Here is a 20,508-nt window from a genome sequence, read left to right as displayed (position 1 = left end):
TCAACACTTTGTTAGAAAGAATGCAAGATATGAGGTTAGAAAGCAAAATCTTACAATTGAAGGTATTCTTTGTATTATTGATAATTGTTAGTATATTTATAATATATGTTCTATTTTTAAATACTAACTTGTAATGGTTTCTCTATCATACTATTTTTCATATCTTAAGGCAAGGGAGACCAATGGTGGACTATCTTAAGTATGAATAGTTTTTATCACAACTCGCTATTGATAATTTTCCACGTTTGCAATGGTCATGAAATAGTCAATGGGATTGGGCAGAAGCATTAGATAAGGTTGCTAAGGAAGATTTAAGAGAAAAAATCAAATCTTGTCAATTTTTTTTCTCTCTCATTGGATAAGGCCATGATTAAATATAATACTAGTTGGCTTTGCATAAATGATTATTGTGTAAAAAAATTCATGTTTGACATGGATATATTCTCATAGTTAGATGAGTGCAAAATGATGCCATGACTAAAAACACATTTTTACTTGTCTAAGAAAGCTGGATTGAGTATTTTGCAATTATGAAAAGTTGAGTACAAAAACTAGTTCGTATGGGGGTTGATAGAGCAACAATTATGCAAAGATATCGGTCATGGATTTGTGTTTGATTGCAAACTTCTATAGCATATTTTATGGTAGGGATTCATTGTATGGCACACCGAATGAACTTGGCCTATAAATTAGTTGATGAATTTGATAGTGTTGCAAAGATGGAGCAATGGATTAGTCACATTCACTAGTAGTTTCTTTTGCAGAAGTTCCAAATGATATTTGAAGTTCTAAGAGATGGCAAAGGGTTTAATAAAGGATAGAAGAAGCATGTGGGCGTAAGGTAGATCAACTTGTACTTTCCAATTAAGAGATTATTAGATGATTATCTATCTTTAGTGAGACTCCTGGATAGATTGGTAGCTCAAAAGTTGAAGGATGCTAACAAGGCATTGGAGTTGTTCACAACTTTGACAGATTTTGAGACATTTCTTATATTATTAAGTGTTTCAATGTTCTTTACCTCGACATATTACATATACTATTTCTTTTCCAATTTGAAGTCTAACACTTTTTTTTTCTTTGTAGGGACTGTTTCTCTCCTTGTACAGCTTAATATCCTAGTGAAGCTTGCTCAAAAGCAAACAATGTATATGGCTAAATATAGTAATATTCAAAAGATGATATGCTTATCATTGGATTCTTTTTATGTTGATATGAATTCTCCTCTATATGGGGAGAAACTCAAAAAATGGCATGAGATCTTAAACTTTGAATTAGAACTAATCAAAAGTTTTTTAACAATAAATAAAAATGGTACAATATGCATCAAAGCACATTTAAGATTAATACATCTTTATGTTTCTAGGAAGCAAGTTCTAGGAAAACTTAAAGTTGCAAAGTTTGTGGCACATGAAATAAGAGAAAGGTTTCCAAAAAGTGAACTATTAGAGGCAATGTTAATAATGTATCCACAATTTTGGAACCACAACAAGACATCCAAGTTCTTCAAGTAAGTTTCAAGGAAAGAGTCAATTCCTTAAATATCATTTTGGAAAAGTTGTGCATGTACATGAGTCCGAAGAAACAATGTCAATACTAGATGTAGATGCACTTTCAGAGTAATCACAATGCTCTGGAGATACTATATGGCACCAGTTTAGTGAGCTTATAGAGCCTCCAAGATCAAGTGTGCTATTACTCAATTATGGAACAAGTTGGGCACAAGCCAAGTTCTCCAAGAATATATAATGAACATTTTTGGCCTGCTAACTTGGCTCAAACAATGACTTTAGGGTCAATACAGGATGAAATAATGTTTAACATCATGGGGTTTTGAAGAATAAGGTGTGCAACAAGCTAAGTATAAACTTGGATATCTACATGAGATTATATATTTTCCAATTATACTCAATAGAGAACTTTCCATGTGATCAAGATTTAGTACATTGGATATCAACTAATGCTGTGCAAAAATGTGTGGATATCAAACAAGGTCAACATCACCAACAACATCTTTAGCAAACCTAGATGACAATGATGGAGTATCGAGTACCACTAGATGGCAAGCTTGAGACATTCAAGCATTTTTCATTGTATACAATTAACCTAGGTAGAAATACTCATCAATAGAAAAGGTAGATCAATGTTGCACTCTATGTGATGAATATATTATCTACGGATATTTGTTCACAACAAGTTTAAGCTTTGATAACTTTGTGCTTTCTGATTTCCCTTGCTTTAGTCATACTACTTTATTTCCCTTAACATAGTTGAAGTTTGAACTATCTTTCATTCTATGGTTTCGCTAGCTTATTATCAAGAAGATTCTATCATTATTAGTCTAAAAATAACCATTTTAATTTTTTATATCTTTACGGGTCTCATTAGAAGTATCCACCAGATCGATTATAAGTTTTCTTTTATTTAGGCAAAAAATCACCTCACTTTCTAAAGTCTAGGCAAGAAATTTAGCCATCTACAATTTAAAATTATAAATAGGTTCTTAAAGGGATCCTTGATAAAGATGCTTAAGTCAACAGCTCAACATGCTCTTCGGATTGAACTTTCCCAGGTAATACTTATTATACAGGAGGATGAATCCTTGGAACAATCTATCAAGGGCTTCATAACATCACAATCTACATTATACATCACATTGATACTTGGGAAAACAAGTTATAAACAACTTACTACAAAAGATATGCCTATAGTGCAAGCCCTCATAAGCACCTTGAAGTACAAATTGCTAGAGAAATTCCCACACCAAAAGCACTATCAGCACTTCCCTTGCCCAACCTTAAGCAAGTCTATTAGCTCATTAAGGTGCATAAGTGAACCACTCAACATGCTCCCAAGATTGTACTATCATAGGTAATATCTACAATAAAGGAGGATCAATACTTGGAATAATATATCAAGAACTTCACAGCATAACAAGCTATGTTGGACATCCTTATTGCGTTTGACTTTATGATGCCATTGATACTTAAGAGGCCACTTTGAATTTGTATTGTCAAGTGCCAAATCAAAACAAGTATCCTAGCTTATGGGAGATGGTTAGTAGGTCAAGTTCATAGAGAAGATTTTTCCCACTCTTGCAAGGATAGGTAGATGTGAGGAGCCAAGTATGCACTAGAGCCAAAGGAAGCACGTAGAGAGAAACCAACATGGTGGCACAACCTCTTTGATACCAACAACCATATAATTTTTAATTTTTATAGTAACCTAACTAAAGAGAGAGGGTGGAGCCAATATGTTGTCCCTATCGAGGTAGCATGAACTTTCATATTACCTAACAAATGATCTAAATTGGCATTGCCAAGAACCCAAAGAGCATTGAATTATTTAAACCTCAATATTTAGTAGTGTCATTTAGTGATTTTGTTAAAACAAATACCGGCCTTTTATATCCTCATTCATCAGCACTTGCAAATACTAAAGGATACTTGTTCTCTAGCTTCACCAAAAGAAACTCTTTATAAAGATACACAAAAACCATTGTTCTTTAATATCAATGAAAGGATTAGGATAGCCCCATGGGTTGATTCATTCTTTGCTCAACATTTCTACATGTATATTCTTTGAAGACATGAATGAGAGCCACATTAGACATTCTAGTAGAAATGTGGTTGATAGTTAAGGAACACTTGATAAGTGAGGCATGTCTCTCTCTTAGTCCTAGAACCTACTCCCCACATCCTCACCTCATATATGTACTTTTGACTACATTACAAAAAACTTAAGTCTTATACAAAGAGGTTTTATGTCCTATGAATTTCAAGTCTTGTGATGCACTTGTGGACACAAACTTTCAAGTACATTATTTTATAGACCTTCATGCCACAAGAACATACATTTATCCTAGAAAAATGATTGAGGAAAATGGGCACACTATGTACATCTTTATATAGCAACATGAGCTTATAAATAAGAAATATCTAAACTTAGTTGAATGATATTTTTAAACTTACACAAATAATGCAACTTATGTAATAGGGATAAAAGCATTGAGTTCACATCCCTGCTACTTTGAGTGCACATATGCATGTTGTTCTAGGCTAAATTTTAGAGGAAAATGTAGTTTGCAATTTAAACGCCACCTTGCTTTGTTAGTAGTTCCTATTTTTTTGGAAAAACCAGATACAAATATAGGAATTCAGCAAATCATGATCTCTCCATGGGTACATGAAAGGAGTGATGATTTGACAAATGTTTTTGGTACTTCTAATGGTTCTCTTCACCTAACCAACATAATCTAGTTTGATTTTTGATATTTCATGGGGAACAAAAGCAAGGTACATCAAGTTGCCTACTTTGTTCATGCATTTGAAAATGGTCTTTTATAAAATAAGAATAAATTGAAAAGGTCATTAAGTGCTTTACATTCCTTAAGAGTCCTTGAGGTCTATATGATCGAAAAAGTACTTTACACAAACCATATTGCTTTAATATTGAATATGAAACCTAAAATATAGTTTATATATTCATAATCTATGCATGTAACTATGAAACGAAGTTTGAAAAGCTCCAACATGACTACATTGTCTAATCTATCCTAATCAAATTCTAGACCATCTATTATAGGGAGATATTTGCAACCCAATAAATGTGAGGATTGATCATGTGCTAAATCACCTAACTATCTCGTGACCTTTTTTTTAAAAATGACATTGAAATGTGCCAAAAACCTGTTATAATGAACGGGCAAATTTGTGAGACTTATAAAATTGCAATAACGCACAAGTGTGGGATCCCTAACCAACTACATGACATTTTTGGAAATAATTGCTCCTAACAAGAGCCTTTCAAATGTCATTTTCTAGAGATACTCAAAATGGAAAATTCTAGAAAACATAAAACTTGGAAGCATTAATAAAAAGAATGACAATGATGTGAATGGTGATTTACATCATGTGTCCTTTCCTATATCTCATTGAGCATAAAAGATATAATCATGGAAGCCGACTGTAATCCATAATCAGTTCATAGCATAGAGAAGTAATGCAACTCTTTGAATCTAAGGCTTAGTGGCATTAACACTTTCCTTGTTCTATTACATGATGTAACAACAACTTTAACAAGCACAATCAGGTTACGCTATTGCATATGCAATGATACAACATATTGCGAACAACTTGTAATGGTATCCAAACTTGGAATGTACGAAGCACTATGGCATAAAGAACCATTTCCATTCTATGACAACAAAGAACCTATGGCAATGCATTTGAAAGCTTTATATGGAATGCTTTCATGGATACATCTAAATGCAAAAAATGTACAAATACTTTGGAACAAATCGGTAAATGTAGACTTTTTGGACTTCATCCTTCAAGATACTCAATGTAACTACCTCTCTACCAAAAATGACTATTCCCAATAGCATTAGCATGTTCATATCCAATATGTGTGCTCAATAGCATAGATCAAAGGTTAGATACATTTCTCTAACTCACGCTTTAAGGGGGTGAAATTCATAGTGTGTAATAGTATCTCTCTTTTCTAAGAGAATTTTGAAAATCCTGTCAGCCAAAGAGTGTTTCCTTCATTTACTAACCATATAGGCAAGCTTTTAATGCATTCATCTCCACAATTGTTTGGTTTAATAGTACTCCCACTATTATCACCTTTTCTACATCATGCAATTTCATTTGGACCTTTTGACATGATTTTCATGAACATGATTAAAGCAAGCTTTGTCTCTCCTTCCAACATACCCAAGCATAGCACATGATCCAGCTATGATTGGGACTCGTGCTTGTACGATGCTTGATAGTGGCATACCCTAACTTGGTCTTTGGATCGATTGTGCTTTTATAATTGCTTCTAGTAAGATGCTAACTAGTAAACCTGAGAAGCTTTTCACCACAAAGTTGTTGTGAAGAAGAAGCGATGTGAAGGAAAAGGCTAATGGGTGTAGTGCTTAAGTTGAATGATTGTGGCACCACTAAGGACCATAGTGTGGGTGATGGTGAGAGATGCAAAGTTCCACTTCAAGGGTGGTGGTGATGAGAGGGCTCCATTAAGGACCACATAATGTGTGACTTCCTTTTGTCATGTTTTGCAATTTTTACTTTAAAAAAAAACATGTGTAACTTTCCATGCACTTGGAGTGTTGGAAGTGTTGTAACTTTTCCACGAAAGTGTGAGTCCCATGCATACCTTTCTCTTTCATGGGGGAATCGTGCAAAAGAGAAAAGGAAAGCGAGAGAAAATGTCATGCATGGGAGAAAATGTCATGCATGGGACTGTAGTGAAGTGACGGAAGGAGGCTAGTGTGTTGGGTGTGAGAGATGAGTGGGGAGAGGGGGGGTAATGCTCTCTCTAGTGATGTATGTGGGATGTGGGTGGGGCGAGAGAGAGAGAGAGAGAGAGAGCTCAATCGTGCATGGGATGACGAGGTAGGGCAGCTTGATCGTGTGGTCGTAAACAACGGTCATGATCCGAGTTTGTGGCTAATGGTAAAGAATTTGTGTATAGTATAGGCCGCTGATTGGCTGGCTTGTGCTCTCTTTGGCTCGTGATTGGACGAATTAGCCTTTCCTTTTTTAATTAATATTGTTGTGGTGTGCAGTGACGAGCACTCCTCTTCCCTTCACGTCACAGTGACATGTCTCTCTGTTTTTGTTGTGCCCGCGGGCCTTTATAATGCGCTTCCTCCTCCACAGTCCATACCACCATGCTCGCCTTAGAGTGAGTGGTCCGGGGGGGTCCCACTCCCCTCCCCTCCCCGTACCCATAATAATAAATAATAAGCAACCCCCCGCTCTATAGTCTATAACCTTATAAAACAAAATAAGCCTCTGTCCAACCTTTGAACTTTATATATCTCCTGTCGCGGGTCCCTGCAGTCCAAACTTTCCGGTGATCCTCGTCCCTCAATCGAGACACCGATCCATCACAATCCTAGTTTAATATTTGTAGCGTGCGGAATTGTTCGCGATTTTTACATAGCGGCTCATCATCATGGCCCACGTCACGTGCAAATCCATATCTAAGGGCCGGGATCACAACTGCCTGCAAGCAACGGTAGATACGAAGATCAATGTTCACCGAATAGCATTTCTTGGGAGCCTATTCCAAACGCCTTTAACCTCCATCCGCGCGCGCGCATGTTATTTATTTCCTAGATTTGCAGCTCCTTTTAATATGATATTGTACTAATATAACCTTGTAATTTGGATTGCAATCTTTAAGGAAATTCTCATTTCCTCCCCATCCCCACACTTTCATTGACACTAAGCCTTGGTTTTTCATGAAACTTTGACATAGATTTACGTTCCACCAACGGTAGCAAACTCCAACACTTGAAAACAACTTTTTAGGCTATAAACAAGATAAACTACCTTGACATTTGATTTAATGTCTTACATGCAAAATAAGGTAGATAATTTGTTAATATCAAAAAGATATTCTTTGCAACTTCTACACAAGGAACCGGCCAAAAGGATAGGGTACTCAACCTTAAGCAACACTACCAAATCGTCCTTATAACTACCTACATACTTAACCAAAACTTTAGCATCCCTTTTAGAAAAATGCATGAGCAATTAATAGGCCACCTTCAAGGTAGGATTCTTCCCCTTCAAACTCTTCAAGCAAAGTCCCTCAAACATATGTTAACTGAGTCAAAGACAAGTTCATAATGCTCCAAAATCTCTTTTACAAAAGGGCCCTTCTCAAGTCCTCGTTCAATATTCCTCTCAGACAAGAAGGCAAAACTTAGGGAACTACTAGAAAACCCTCTTCCTTGTAACAAAAAATACATATTGCTTTAAAGAAGATATTCTTGAATCATGTTTCCTCAAGATCCATCTAGGATCATTCTCTCCTTCCTTTAGAGAAACTATTTACAGTTCACTTCTTCCTTCTATTCACATAGTACTTCATGCATCATCATCTTTAATGATGTTTGAAGTTATCCAATTATCATTGACCTTAGTCAAGTTCAATTGTGACCACTCTCCTTCCTATACTATTAAGCTAATGGCTTGCCTTATGTGCTCTTCAATCCATCAGCACAAGCCTTTGGCATTCTTGAGGGACCTCTACTACCCCTTGAGCTATCTTGCCATTCAAGAGCTTTACTAGACTATGGATGAGTCTTTCACTCTCAATGGGGCTCCACTAAAAACTTCTAAATGTCTTGGCCCACAATTAATCAAGGTAGCTCCAATCCACCATCATGTGTGCTTGATCCAAGCAACAACAAACGACTATTTTTGTGAACCTTAAGTCTAAACCATATCCCTAATCAACTTCTTCAGTCTCTCTATGGGAAGTGGATTACTCAGATTGTTGAATGTTGTCTCCACGCTATTGCTGAGAGCCTTTGGCTTGTAGCTATGAGCCTAGATCTTATAATAGATTATGCTATAGCTCACAAGCAAGGATGGTTAGTGTTCAAGAATGATCTAGATAAGGCATATGACTTTGCTAGTTGGTCCTTTGTCTTGAAGGTGCCAAATTCTTGGGTTTGGCATTTCTTTTTTTTAAACTTAATTCTAGCCCTATTCACTAATGCCTTAGGTGAGCTAGTTGAAATGGAATTTTGGAAGCTCTTAACTTGTTTAGTTTTCAATGCAACTACCATATGAGCATTAGGTTATAGAACTAAATGAACATGATGTAATAATCAGTATCAGAAATGCACTTACTCAAGAAAATCTACAATAGGTTTATCAACATCTAATGTCATACCATGCAAAAGTATTTGAATCCTTCATTCAAAGGTTTGTAAGCACTGCTATCCATTGGCCATGTATGCTTTTTCTCTTCAAATATCTTAATCACTCACCCTTGTTTACTAGCCCTCGTCTCTAGTGAAAAGCGTTACTTTCAACATTTAAAGGAAAATTTTGGGTGCAACATGCAAATCAAATTAGGAATCTTTGTGTTACCTTCTTTGGACTTGCTTATTCTTGGTATGTGTATCTTACAAGAGTAAGAAACAAGATCTATGTTTGATGCCATGAAAGTAACACAAATTCAAGTTTCCATCTTGTTTTATGGAATCAACTATTGCTTAGGGATGGAAGAAGATGTGGAATTTAGGGTAACGTGCTTAACTTCCATCACAATGCTTCAAAATGTTTAGGAATACAAAAAATGGAGAATCCTATAGGAAGAAACCATTTGTAAAATGATTTAAGAACACCTTCTAACTTCATCAATACTAGTTTGTTGGAAAAGGCTTCTTTTTTGCAGTGAGATTGGATGTGCTATAGATCCTATATTTTTAGATCACTTAGGCACTTTGCAAGGGTCTATCCTACAAAAAATCAATCTTAGAAAAAGAAGGAAGAGAGAAATAATGGGAATGGGAAGGTGGAGGATGAATGTATTGCAAAATTGCAACCTAAAGTAGGCACTTCTACAAAGTAAGCTAAGTAGGGAAAAGGGTCTCTAAACGTTAATGATTCCCATGGTCAAGGAAAGCAAAGAAACATTCCAAGTCCCAAGTGGATACATCAAGTACAAGTCAACATATCAATAAAGGTGAAGGTAGTGTATATCATGAAGAAGGAAAACAACGAACCTAGTAAGGAAGATGCGTAGTAAACAAGTAGGTGCAAGAAACCTTCACACAAAAAGATAATGAGACAACCATAGGTGGAAAGGAATTTCTATGGAGTGTTGTACAAAGATATGGATGACAATTTTGATTTTGATGATATATAACCCTAATAGGGTCACTTCTAAAATCACACACCTCTCTTACAATGCAAGAGGAGACTTGAATGAGAAGAAATGGACTACGTGTATAGAGAAGAACACTCATAAATTCAAGCCAAGAATCATAGCTTTTTAAGTAGTTGAGCTAGAAGCTTGATTGGAGGAAAAGAAAATGTCATATCAAGGGTATGAATGTTTTGTGACAAAATGGCAATCCACGGATGTTGGGTACACTCAACCTCATGTGAACTAAAACAAAGAATGTAGTGGTATGATCCAAATGGTTGCTGAGAACTTCAATGGATGGGGAGGAAATGGACCTCATTTGAATTATACTCCTAGTTTGTCACCCACATTGAGCTATAGTGACCCAACCACATTGAGCAAATAAATGGGAGTGGTTGTTCTCTAAGCTTTGCCTCAACCATTTCATTATGATAAGTGATTGGGACATGACAACTTAGGATTACAATAAATTCCAAAGTGTGTTTTGATTATTAGAAAAGAAAATGATAAATAGGATGTTCTCTCAGTTATGCAAAAAAGTATAGATGCAAATAGCTTAGATGCAAGGGAGGGTAGCTTTTTGACTTGGCAAAATTAACACAAAGGCACAAATTGGTGAGCTACAAGACTTGACTACTTAAGCTCTTAGGAGGAGGAAACTTTTTGATAGTGTTGGGAAACGTAAGCTATGGTGCTTTGTCTTGATGTGTCTCCTAATCATAGCTTAGATTCAAGGGATGGGCACTTTTTCACTTGATATAATTGACACAAAGGCACAAATTGGTGAACTCCAAGACTCCACTGCTTAACATCTTAGGAGGAGAAAACTTTTTGATAGTGTTGGGAATTGTATGGTTATGCTTTGTCTTGATGTGTCTCCTAATAATCATCTAATTATGCTTTATATCTTTTAAAAAATTGAAATTTTATTAGAGAGGTTTCAAGTTGAACTTTCTCTTATCAAATCAAAAGCATAAGGGAAATGTAAATGGAAAAGCGCACGACTAGTTGTATTTTAAATCTCAAAAGAGCAAGAGGACTAACAATAGCATCACAACAAATGAATATGAGGACGGGTACATACAACATACAAATAATTTATGCATATGTTTGGTAAGGATCTCTTAAACATTGTGGAAAGTCCATGATGGTAGTAGAGCAACAATTAGAGGAAAAAACTAAGTTCTTCCCAAATTGCTCGAAGAGTAAACATCCTTGGAAAGGTACCGATAAGGATGGACAATCTCTTTACAGGAAGGGCTAGATTTTGTTGTCAAAAGAATGAAGCATGGAAAACTTATAGGCCATGAAGGACTATGTGCAAAGCACCTATATCGTCATTTCGAACAATGTTAAATACTTGTATTGAAGATTTGTGCCAAAATTGTAGATTTAGATAGCTCAGATTCAAGGGATGGACACTTTTCACTTGGTATAATTGACACAAAGGCACAATTGGTGAGCTACAAGACTCGACTGATTAAGCTCTTAGAAGGAGGAAATGCTATGATAGCGTTGGGAAATGTAGAGGTGTGATTATGCTTTGTCTTGATGTTTCTCATAATCATCTTAAGTATGCTTTATATCTTTTAGGAAATTGAAAATGTATCTAGTGACTAAGATAGGGTTCAAGTTGCACCTTCTCCAACCAAACCAAAAGCACAAGAGAAATGTAGATGGAAAAGTGCCCAATCAATTGTATTTTAAAATCTCAGAATAACAAGAGAGCTAAGGATAGAATCACTACCAAATGAAGATGAGGATGGCTATCAACATACAATATATGAATGATTAAGAAATCATGCATGTGTTTGATAAGCATCTCTTAGACTTTGTGGAAAAGCACATGATAGTAGAGGAACAACTCGAGGAAAAAACTTAGCTCTTATGTAATTTCTTAGAGAGCTAGATTTTGTTGTCAAAAGCACGAAGCATGGCAAACCTATAGGTCTTGAAGGACTACATGCAAAGAGCATATATAGTCCTTCCAAACAATGTGGAATACTTGTATTGAAGATTTGCCAAAATTATAGATGCAAGTAGCTTAGATTCAAGGGATGGGCATTTTTTCGCTTGGCATAATTGCCACAAAGGCACAAATTGGTGAGTTGCAAGACTTGACTGCTTAAGCTCTTAGAAGGAGGGAACTTGTTGATAGTGATGGGAAATGTAGAGTTGTGGTTATGCTTTGTCTTGGTGTGTCTTCTAATCATCTAATTATGCATTATATCATTTAAGAAATTGAAAATTTATTAGAGAGGGTTCAAATTGAACCTTCTCCAATCAAATCAAAAGCACAAGGGAAATGTAGACAAAAAAAGTGCCCAATCAGTTATATTTTAAAATCTCAAAAGAGCAAGCCTGGGTCTAAGGATAGCATCATTACCAAAGAAGATGAGGATGGATATCGACATAGAACATATAAATGATTAAGAAATCAAGCATGTCTTTGATAAGCATCTCTTAGACATTGTGGGAAAGCCCATGGTAGTAGAGGAACAACTAGAGGAAATAACTAAGCTCTTCTCTAATTGTTTGGAGAGTAAACATCCTTGTAAAGGCACCAATAGGGGTGGACAATCTCTTTACAAGAGGGGCTAGATTTTATTGTCAAAAGCATGAAGCATGGCCAATCTATAAGCCCTGAAGGACTACGTGCAAATACTATATAGAGTCCTTCTAAACAAAATGGAATACTTGTATTGAAGATTTGTGCCAAACTAAAGATGCAAATAGCTTAGATTAAAGGGATGTGCACTTTTTCACTTGGCATAACTAACACAAAGGCACAAATTGGTGAGCTACAAGACTTGACTAATTAAGCTCTTAGGAGTAGGGAACTCTTTGAAAGGGTTGGGAAATGTAGAGTTGTAGTTATCTTTGTCTTGATGTGTCTCTGAATAATCTAATTATGCTTTATATAATCTAAGAAGTTGAAATTTTATTTAGTGACCAAGAAAAGGTTCAAGTTGAATCTTCTTTGATCAAATCAAAAGTACAATGAAAATGTAGTTAGAAAAGTGACCAAATCAACTATATTTTAAAATCTTAGAAGAGCAAGAGGGCTAAGGATAGCATCACAATCAATGAAGATGAGGATGGCTATCAACATACAACATAAAAATGATTAAGAAATTATGAATGTGTTTTTATGTTGAGACGACAAGCTCAACACATGCGAAGATTAATGATGGACCGCCTGGTTAGATGGGTCCACACATCTACACCCCGATAGGATCGAAGGCACATCGGCTAAGTGAGAGATAGCCATAGGTACTCACTTGAAACAGTTGAACAAAAAAGTGGTCCATGGGTCTTGGCAGTTGAGTGTGAGCTCCCTCTACACAATAAAAGGGTACAAAATCCACTAGTCAAGCCATCAACTCAAATTAGTAGCTCACAAAGTTAAGACATGATGCTATCTAGGAGTGAGTGGCCATTATATTCAGGTTGTTACACCTGTTTACAGCTGGCATAGTTATAGCGCCAGTCGACTAATGTAGTCAGTTATGCATTGTTTGACTTAGTAGGCCACTTTCCTTTACGTTGTATCTTATCTATACTTTGTGTACATTGTAAAGCATATGGAAGAAGAAGAAGAAACCAGCAAGAAAACGTTTTGGCCTCCAACTCTCTTCTTGTCTCTTGAGTGAGCTTCTCCTTGTGCATTCTATGTGTGTTCGGCGCAACATCTTGAGCAAGTCCCCCCACCACGCGATTCTTGACATGTCATGGTATCAGAGCTGCACCACTGATTGAGGCTGGTTTTGAAGGCTAAAGCGAAGGAGAGGAGCCAAGGATTCGAGCAAGTAAGCAACGGATAAGAAGCTCTTCCATTCTCTACTTCTTCTCTTGGACAGTGCCTATGGAGACACCGAAAGCAGGGCAAAGCAAAAATCTCAAATTGCAGTGAGATTTGGTGTGTGCAAAGAGCGTTGTGTATTTGGCAAGCTTGTCTGCTGCTATTTTGGCCATCCGAGGTCATTTCAGGCCATGTTTTAAACTCGCAAGGTTGCAAACAACAGTTCAAGATACCCTGCAATTTCAGCTCTGTCTGCCGTATACAGGTGCACAGGTTACAGATTTTAGATCTGTAAGTTCAAAGGTGTTTACCAGTGAAAAAACACAAGGTTTATCTACAAACTAGTTGCAGATTGCATGTATTATTGAGCAGATAGTGAAAAAGGCTGTCTGGTGTATTGCTGTGCACTACAGGTCGAGGATTGCAGAAGATTTGCTTGCTGTTTGGTATTAGTTTTGTGATAATGGCAGAGAACAATAGAAACCCCATCATTGAGAAGCTCGACAAGAACAACTACCCTTCATGGAAGTTCTGTGTCACGAACTTCTTTATTGGAAAAGGCCTCTACGAGTTTGTTTTAGGTGAAGAAAAGGAGCCGGAGGTGAGTGATCCTCCAACTACAGAAGAGACAAAGGCACGGAAGGAATGGAATGCAAAAGACAAAAAGGTCATATATTGGCTGTCTACAGTAATTGACAATAATATGTTGGGACATATTAGAAATGCAGAGAATTCATATGCAGCTTAGACCATACTTGAAAGTATGTTTTTCGTAAATACAAAGGCACGAAAGATTCAACTCAAGCAAGAGTTGAATACATTGAAGAAAGGGAAGATGTCTATCAATGAGCATGCATTGAAGGTGAGGAGCATTGCAGATGCCTTGGCAGCGATTGATGCAATGCCTGATGATGATGATTTGGTGTCGTCTACCTTGGGTGGACTTAACAATGAAAAGGCTTGGAAGTCTTTTGTAACTTCCGTATATGTCAGAAAGCCATTTCCAGATTTTGATGAGTTGGTCTCCCTTATGATCACTGAAGAGATCAAGATGCAGAGTGAGACATATAAAAAAAGTGGTGAACATGTCCAAGCTTTCTATTCCAATTCAGGAAGGGGACGTGGCAGGTCCTCTTCAAGAGGCCGTGGTAGTGATAACCAGCAAAACAGATTGAATCAGCAATTTGGTGATATGCAGGTTTTAGGAGGTCGTGGTAGCTTTAGAGGTAGGGGGAGCTTTAGAGGAAGAGATGGATGGCAGAACAGAGGTTCTAACAACCTTGGTATTGTGTGTCACTACTGTGGCAAAACATGTCATATTGCAGCCCAATGTTATGCCAAGAAAGATTATATTCACAGTGGTAAGTTGCAGCAAGGAAACTATGCATCATCTTCATGACAGAATGAAGACAAAAATGAACGTCTGTTTGTTATGTAGCATATGCTAAATGCTGTTACAGGAAAGGGAACACATGATGATGTTTGGTATGTTGATTCAGGTGCATCCAATCATATGACCAGCCATGCAGAATGGTTTGGAGAGATGCATGATTTGTAATTATGTACAGATGGGTGATGATTCATGCCGCCCAATTTCACACATTGGAAAAGTTCCCTTGTCCTCGCATAATGGTAAGACAAAGAGTCTTTCAGATGTATTACATGTGCCATCTATTACAAAGAACTTGGTGTCAGTCAGTCAGATGGTAGTGCAAGGGCTGCAAGTCAGATTTAATGCAAAGGGCTGCTTTGTAGAAGACTTCAATGACAAGTGCAGGTTGGTTGCAAAGGGAAGTAGAGTTGGACATATGTTTACTCTGGATGCTGGAATTCTTACTATGAATGCTGCTATGTATGCTAAAGGAAAAGGTGTTGTTACAGATATTGAAATTTGGCACAAACGCATTGGACATGCAAATGTACAAAGGCTGAAATTAATGTAGTCCAAAGGGTTGGTTACAGGTTTGCCTACATGTAGAGTTGTAGAATTTCATAAGGTATGCGAAGCATGTCAGTTTGGTAAGTAGGCAAGACAACCCTTTTCACATGACAGAGATGTAAGCAGAAATATCCTTGATGTTGTGCATACAGATATTTGGGGGCCTAGACAAAATATATCTCTTGGAGGCAGTTCATACTTTGTCATTTTCATTGATGATTGTTCTAGAAAGCTGTGGGTATATTTTATAAAGGAAAAGAGTGAAGCGTTTGAGCACTTTAGAACTTTCAAGGCTGCAGTTGAAAGAGAAATAGGCTTGAAAGTAAAGTGCTTGAGGTCAGATGGAGGGGGAGAGTACCTCTCGAATGAGTTTAGTGATTTTCTAAGGTCTCATGGGATAAAGAGACAGTTCACATACAGGTATACCCCACAGCAAAATGACATTGCAGAAAGAAAAAATAGGCATATTGCAGAAGTTGCATGGGCATTAATGGCTAAAAAGAATATGCCCAAACATTTTTGGTCTGAGACTATCCATACTGTTGTCTACATTATGAATCGAACTCCCACAGCTGCAGTTCATGGGATGACTCCTGAAGAATGCTTTACTGGCAAGAAGCCTGATATATCGCACTTGAAGGTATTTGGCTATGTTGCATATGTTCATGTCCAGATGAGCTACAGAAGAAGCTTGATCCAAAGGCAGAAAAATGTGTCTTTATTGGATACTCTTTAGAGCAGAAAGGGTATCGATGTTATAACCCTATCACATGTAAGTTCAGAGTGAGCAGGGATGTCATCTTTGATGAAATAAGCAGTTTGTATGCATCTAGTGGTGATGCATTGGATGATGATGATCATGACACTTGTGTGCATGCTGAAAAGCAAGAATCACGAACTCTTAGTGGACCAGAGACATCATCTGGTAGTCCTTGGTTTGGGAAGCAAAGGAGTAGCTCTACATCTTCAAGTGCATCTAGTAGCACTACAGGTAAAGACAAAGGAAAGAATAAAGTGTCAAATGGCATTGATGCAGTTCTTGATGGAGACTCCAGTGGCTTAGAGAGCTTGGATGATGAGCTTGGTATTCCTTCTGTTCAGGAAACCAGGTGTACAAGGAGCTCATAGTAATGTAAAGGCTCCATTGAGTGATCCGGTGGTACGCAGATCTAGCAGGGTCAGATACCCTGTTAAAAGATTTGGTTTTGAAGGTTATGCAGCTTACCATTATGCTTATATGGTGAAACAAGTTGAGGATGTTGAGCCCACTTTTTTTGAGAATGCTGTTAGTCATACTCATTGGGATGCAGCAATGGATGAGGAGATGGCTGCATTAGAGGCCAATAAGACTTGGGATCTAGTATCATTGCCAAAGGGCAAGAAAGCTATTGAATGTAAGTGGGTTTATAAGATTAAGCACAATGCAGATGGTTCTATTAGTAGGTACAAAGCTAGGATGGTTGCAAAAGGCTATGCCTAGACATATGGCATAGATTATGAAGAAACCTTCAGTCCAGTTGCTAGGATGGCAATTGTCAGATGTGTGATTGCTTTGGCAGCAGCCAAAGGTTGGAGGTTGCAGCAAATGGATGTGAAGAAAGCCTTCTTGCATCGTGATTTGTAGGAAGAAGTGTATATGGATCAGCCAGCAGGTTATGAAGATTTAGAGCATCCCACGTATGTGTGCAGGTTGAAGAAGGCGCTCTATGGGATCAAGCAAGCACCTACAGCATGGTCTGACAAGATCAGAGAGTATCTTGTCAATATTGGCTTTTATGTTTCTCATGCTGATCACTCACTTTATGTGAGAAAGGGAGATGCAAGTTTGGTCATCATAGTCATCTATGTGGATGACTTGATTATTACAGGTGATAGTGATAGTGGGATTGCTGAAGTCAAGGACTTTTTGAAGAAGAAGTTTGAGATGAAAGATTTAGGTGAGCTAAGGTACTTCCTTGGCATTGAGGTGATCAGATGTGATGATGATATATGGTTGTCCCAAAGACAGTATGGCTTGGATATGTTGTCCAAGTATGGTATGATATCATACAAACCACTTTCAGTCTCGTTGGAGCAGAATGTAAAGTTGAGTGCTGATGTTGGGGATGAGATAGAAGACCCTATTATGTTCAAGAGGATAGTAGGGAGTTTGTTCTACATGACCATTACAAGGCCAGACTTGAGCTACGCTATTGGTCTTGTGAGTCAATTTATGCAAGTACCTAGAAAGCCACATTTGGATGCAGCCAGACGCATATTGAGATATGTGAAGTCCACACTATATTATGGACTTTTCTATGAGGCAGGTACAGATATACATGTGTTTGGATATACAAATGCAGATTGGGCTGGTAGTATGTCTGATAGAAGATCTACCAGTGGATACATGTTCTCTCTTGGTAGTGCAGCAGTTACTTGGACCAGCAAAAAGCAATCTACAGTTGCTTTGTCAAGTAGAGAGGCTGAGTATAGAGGTGCTGTTGTTGCAGCATGTGAGGTAGTATGGCTGCAAAAGTTATTGGCTGATTTAGATGTGCAGGTGTGGAAGGTCCATTTGTCATTTATTGTGACAATATGAGCAGTATAGAATTGGCTAGGAAATCTGTGTTCCATGCCAGGACAAAATATATTGAGGTACACTACCACTTTGTGAGAGAGAAGGTACTAGCAGGTGAGATTGACTTGGTGTATGTCAGCACACAGGATCAGATAGCTGACATCTTCACGAAGGCATTGGGTACAGAGAAGCTTCAAAAGTTTTGAAGCTTACTTGGAGTTGTAGAGATGCAGTTGAGCTTGAGGGGGAGTGTTGAGATGACAAGCTCAACACATGCGGACATTAATGATGGACCACCTGGTTAGATGGGTCCACACGTCTACACTTAGCACGTCGGTGGTCATTATGACTCTCACATGGCCACTAACTCATTACTTATTATGTTCAGGTTGTTACACCTACTTACAGCTGGCATAGTTAAAGCGCCAGTCGACTAGTGTAATCGGTTATACATTGTTTGACTTAGTAGGCCACTTTTCTTTATGTTGTATCTTATCTATACTTTGTGTACATTGTAAAGTGTGTGGAAGAAGAAGAAGGAACCAGCAAGAAAACGTTTTGGCCTCCATCTCTCTTCTTGTCTCTTGAGTGAGCTTCTCCTTGTGCATTCTGTGTGTGTTCGGCGTAGCATCTTGAGCAAGTCCCCCCACCACACGATTCTTGAAATTTTAGAGGAGGGGATAGATTTTGTTGTCAAAAGCATGAATCATGGTAAACCTATAGGCCCTGAAGAACTATATACAAAGAACCTATAGAGTCCTTCCAAGAAATGTGGAATAATTGTATGGAAGATTTGTGCCAAAATTATAGATAAAAATAGATTAGATTCAAGGGATGGGAACATTTTCACTTGGCATAATTGACATAAAGACACAAAGTGGTGAGTTTCAAGGCTCGAATGATTAAGCTCTTAAAGGAGGAAACTTTTTGACATTGTTGGGAAATGTAGAGCTATGGTTATGCTTTGTCTTGATATGTCTCCTAATAATCTAATTATGCTTTCTATCCTTTAATAAATTGAAAACTTATTTAGTGACCAAGAGAGGGTTCAAGTTTAGCCTTCTCTAATCAAATCAAAAGCACGAGGGAAATGCATACAGAAAAGTCCCCAATCAGGTGTATTTTAAAATCTCAGAAGAGGAAGAGTGCTAAGGATAGCATAACAACCAATGAAGATGAGGATGGATACCAACATACAACATAAAAATGTTTAATAAATTATGCATGTGTTTCATAAGCATATCTTAGACATTGTGGTAAAGGCCATGCTAGTAGAGGAACAACTAGAGGAAACAACCAAGTTCTTCTATAATTTCATGGATAATAAAGATCCTTGTAAATATAGGATGAAGAATGTCTTTATAGGAGGGGCTAGATTTTTTTGTCAAAAGCATGGAACGTGGCAAACCTATAGGTCTCAAAGCACTACCTACAAAAGGCCTAAAGAGTCCTTCAAAACAAAGTGGAATAGTTGTACTGAAGAGTTGCACCAAATTCTCAATTCATTTAGGAGTAGATGGGCATTGCTAAAGAAGTAAATGAAGGCCAACGAAGGTAATCTCAAAGTTGACCAATAGATTCTTAGTTAATGGAGACCAATAACTATGTTGAACATAGAGTACAACACCATGGCTAAGGAATTAGCATACAAAATCAAACTATACCTTCCTAAACTCTTTCAACTGAGACTATAGTATGGCACTATATTTGGTAGGAGACTTTAGGATGCAATACTTTATTTAGTCCTCACGATCAATTGGATTTGTAAAAGAACACATAACTTTTCTTTGATTAACATGGAATTTGAGAAGGTTTATGGCACAATCTCTTGGCTTTTAAATCTCTGAAGGCACTAGAGGCACTTTGCTCTAGAGGAGATTCTATAGAATGGTAACAACTCTCTTTTTATTAATGCATCTTGCAAATAATAATAATGGGTTCATATCCAAAAGCTTCAACCTAGAATGGTATGTAAGGTTAGGGTGCACCTTTGCCCCTTGCTTTTTGCTATTGTCATTGAGCCAATGTTAAGAATGTTGGAAATCATTTTTTTTGTAGGCTCTTTCAGATGCACAAATGTTGTTGATGAGGATGCAAATGTTATAGAGGTGGACGAAGAATCTTGCAAGGAGCTTTTGAAGATGTACGAAGAATTTTTTGTTTCTAGCTCTATAATCAGTAGAGAGAAAACACAAGTTGCATATCTAATTTGTGGTACTATACTTGAGTGGCTACCAAATTGGGATTTCATGCAAATTAAGTTTGAGGTGATTTTTAGATGCATGACTTTCCCTTTAGGTTTTAGGCATTGGCAAGTGGGTTGGTGATGACCAAAACCCTCCTCTCATCATATTTGGCTACAAGGCTGGCTACAATGTAGTTCCAAATCTCCTTTGGAACTACATCAAGTATTAGTACCAAGGATTGCATATTTTGACTACAATGTTGCATGCATGAACATAATGGTTGGTGGTTCTAAAGTGGGTGAGAAACCCAAAAGGAGATGCCTCCTTAACTTGAATTATTTGG

The sequence above is a fragment of the Lygodium microphyllum genome, chromosome 4 (assembly GCF_053477565.2).
Source record: "Lygodium microphyllum isolate KBCC chromosome 4, Lygodium_microphyllum_v1.1.10, whole genome shotgun sequence".
Lineage (NCBI taxonomy): Eukaryota > Viridiplantae > Streptophyta > Polypodiopsida > Schizaeales > Lygodiaceae > Lygodium > Lygodium microphyllum.
This window is presented reverse-complemented; position numbering follows the sequence as displayed.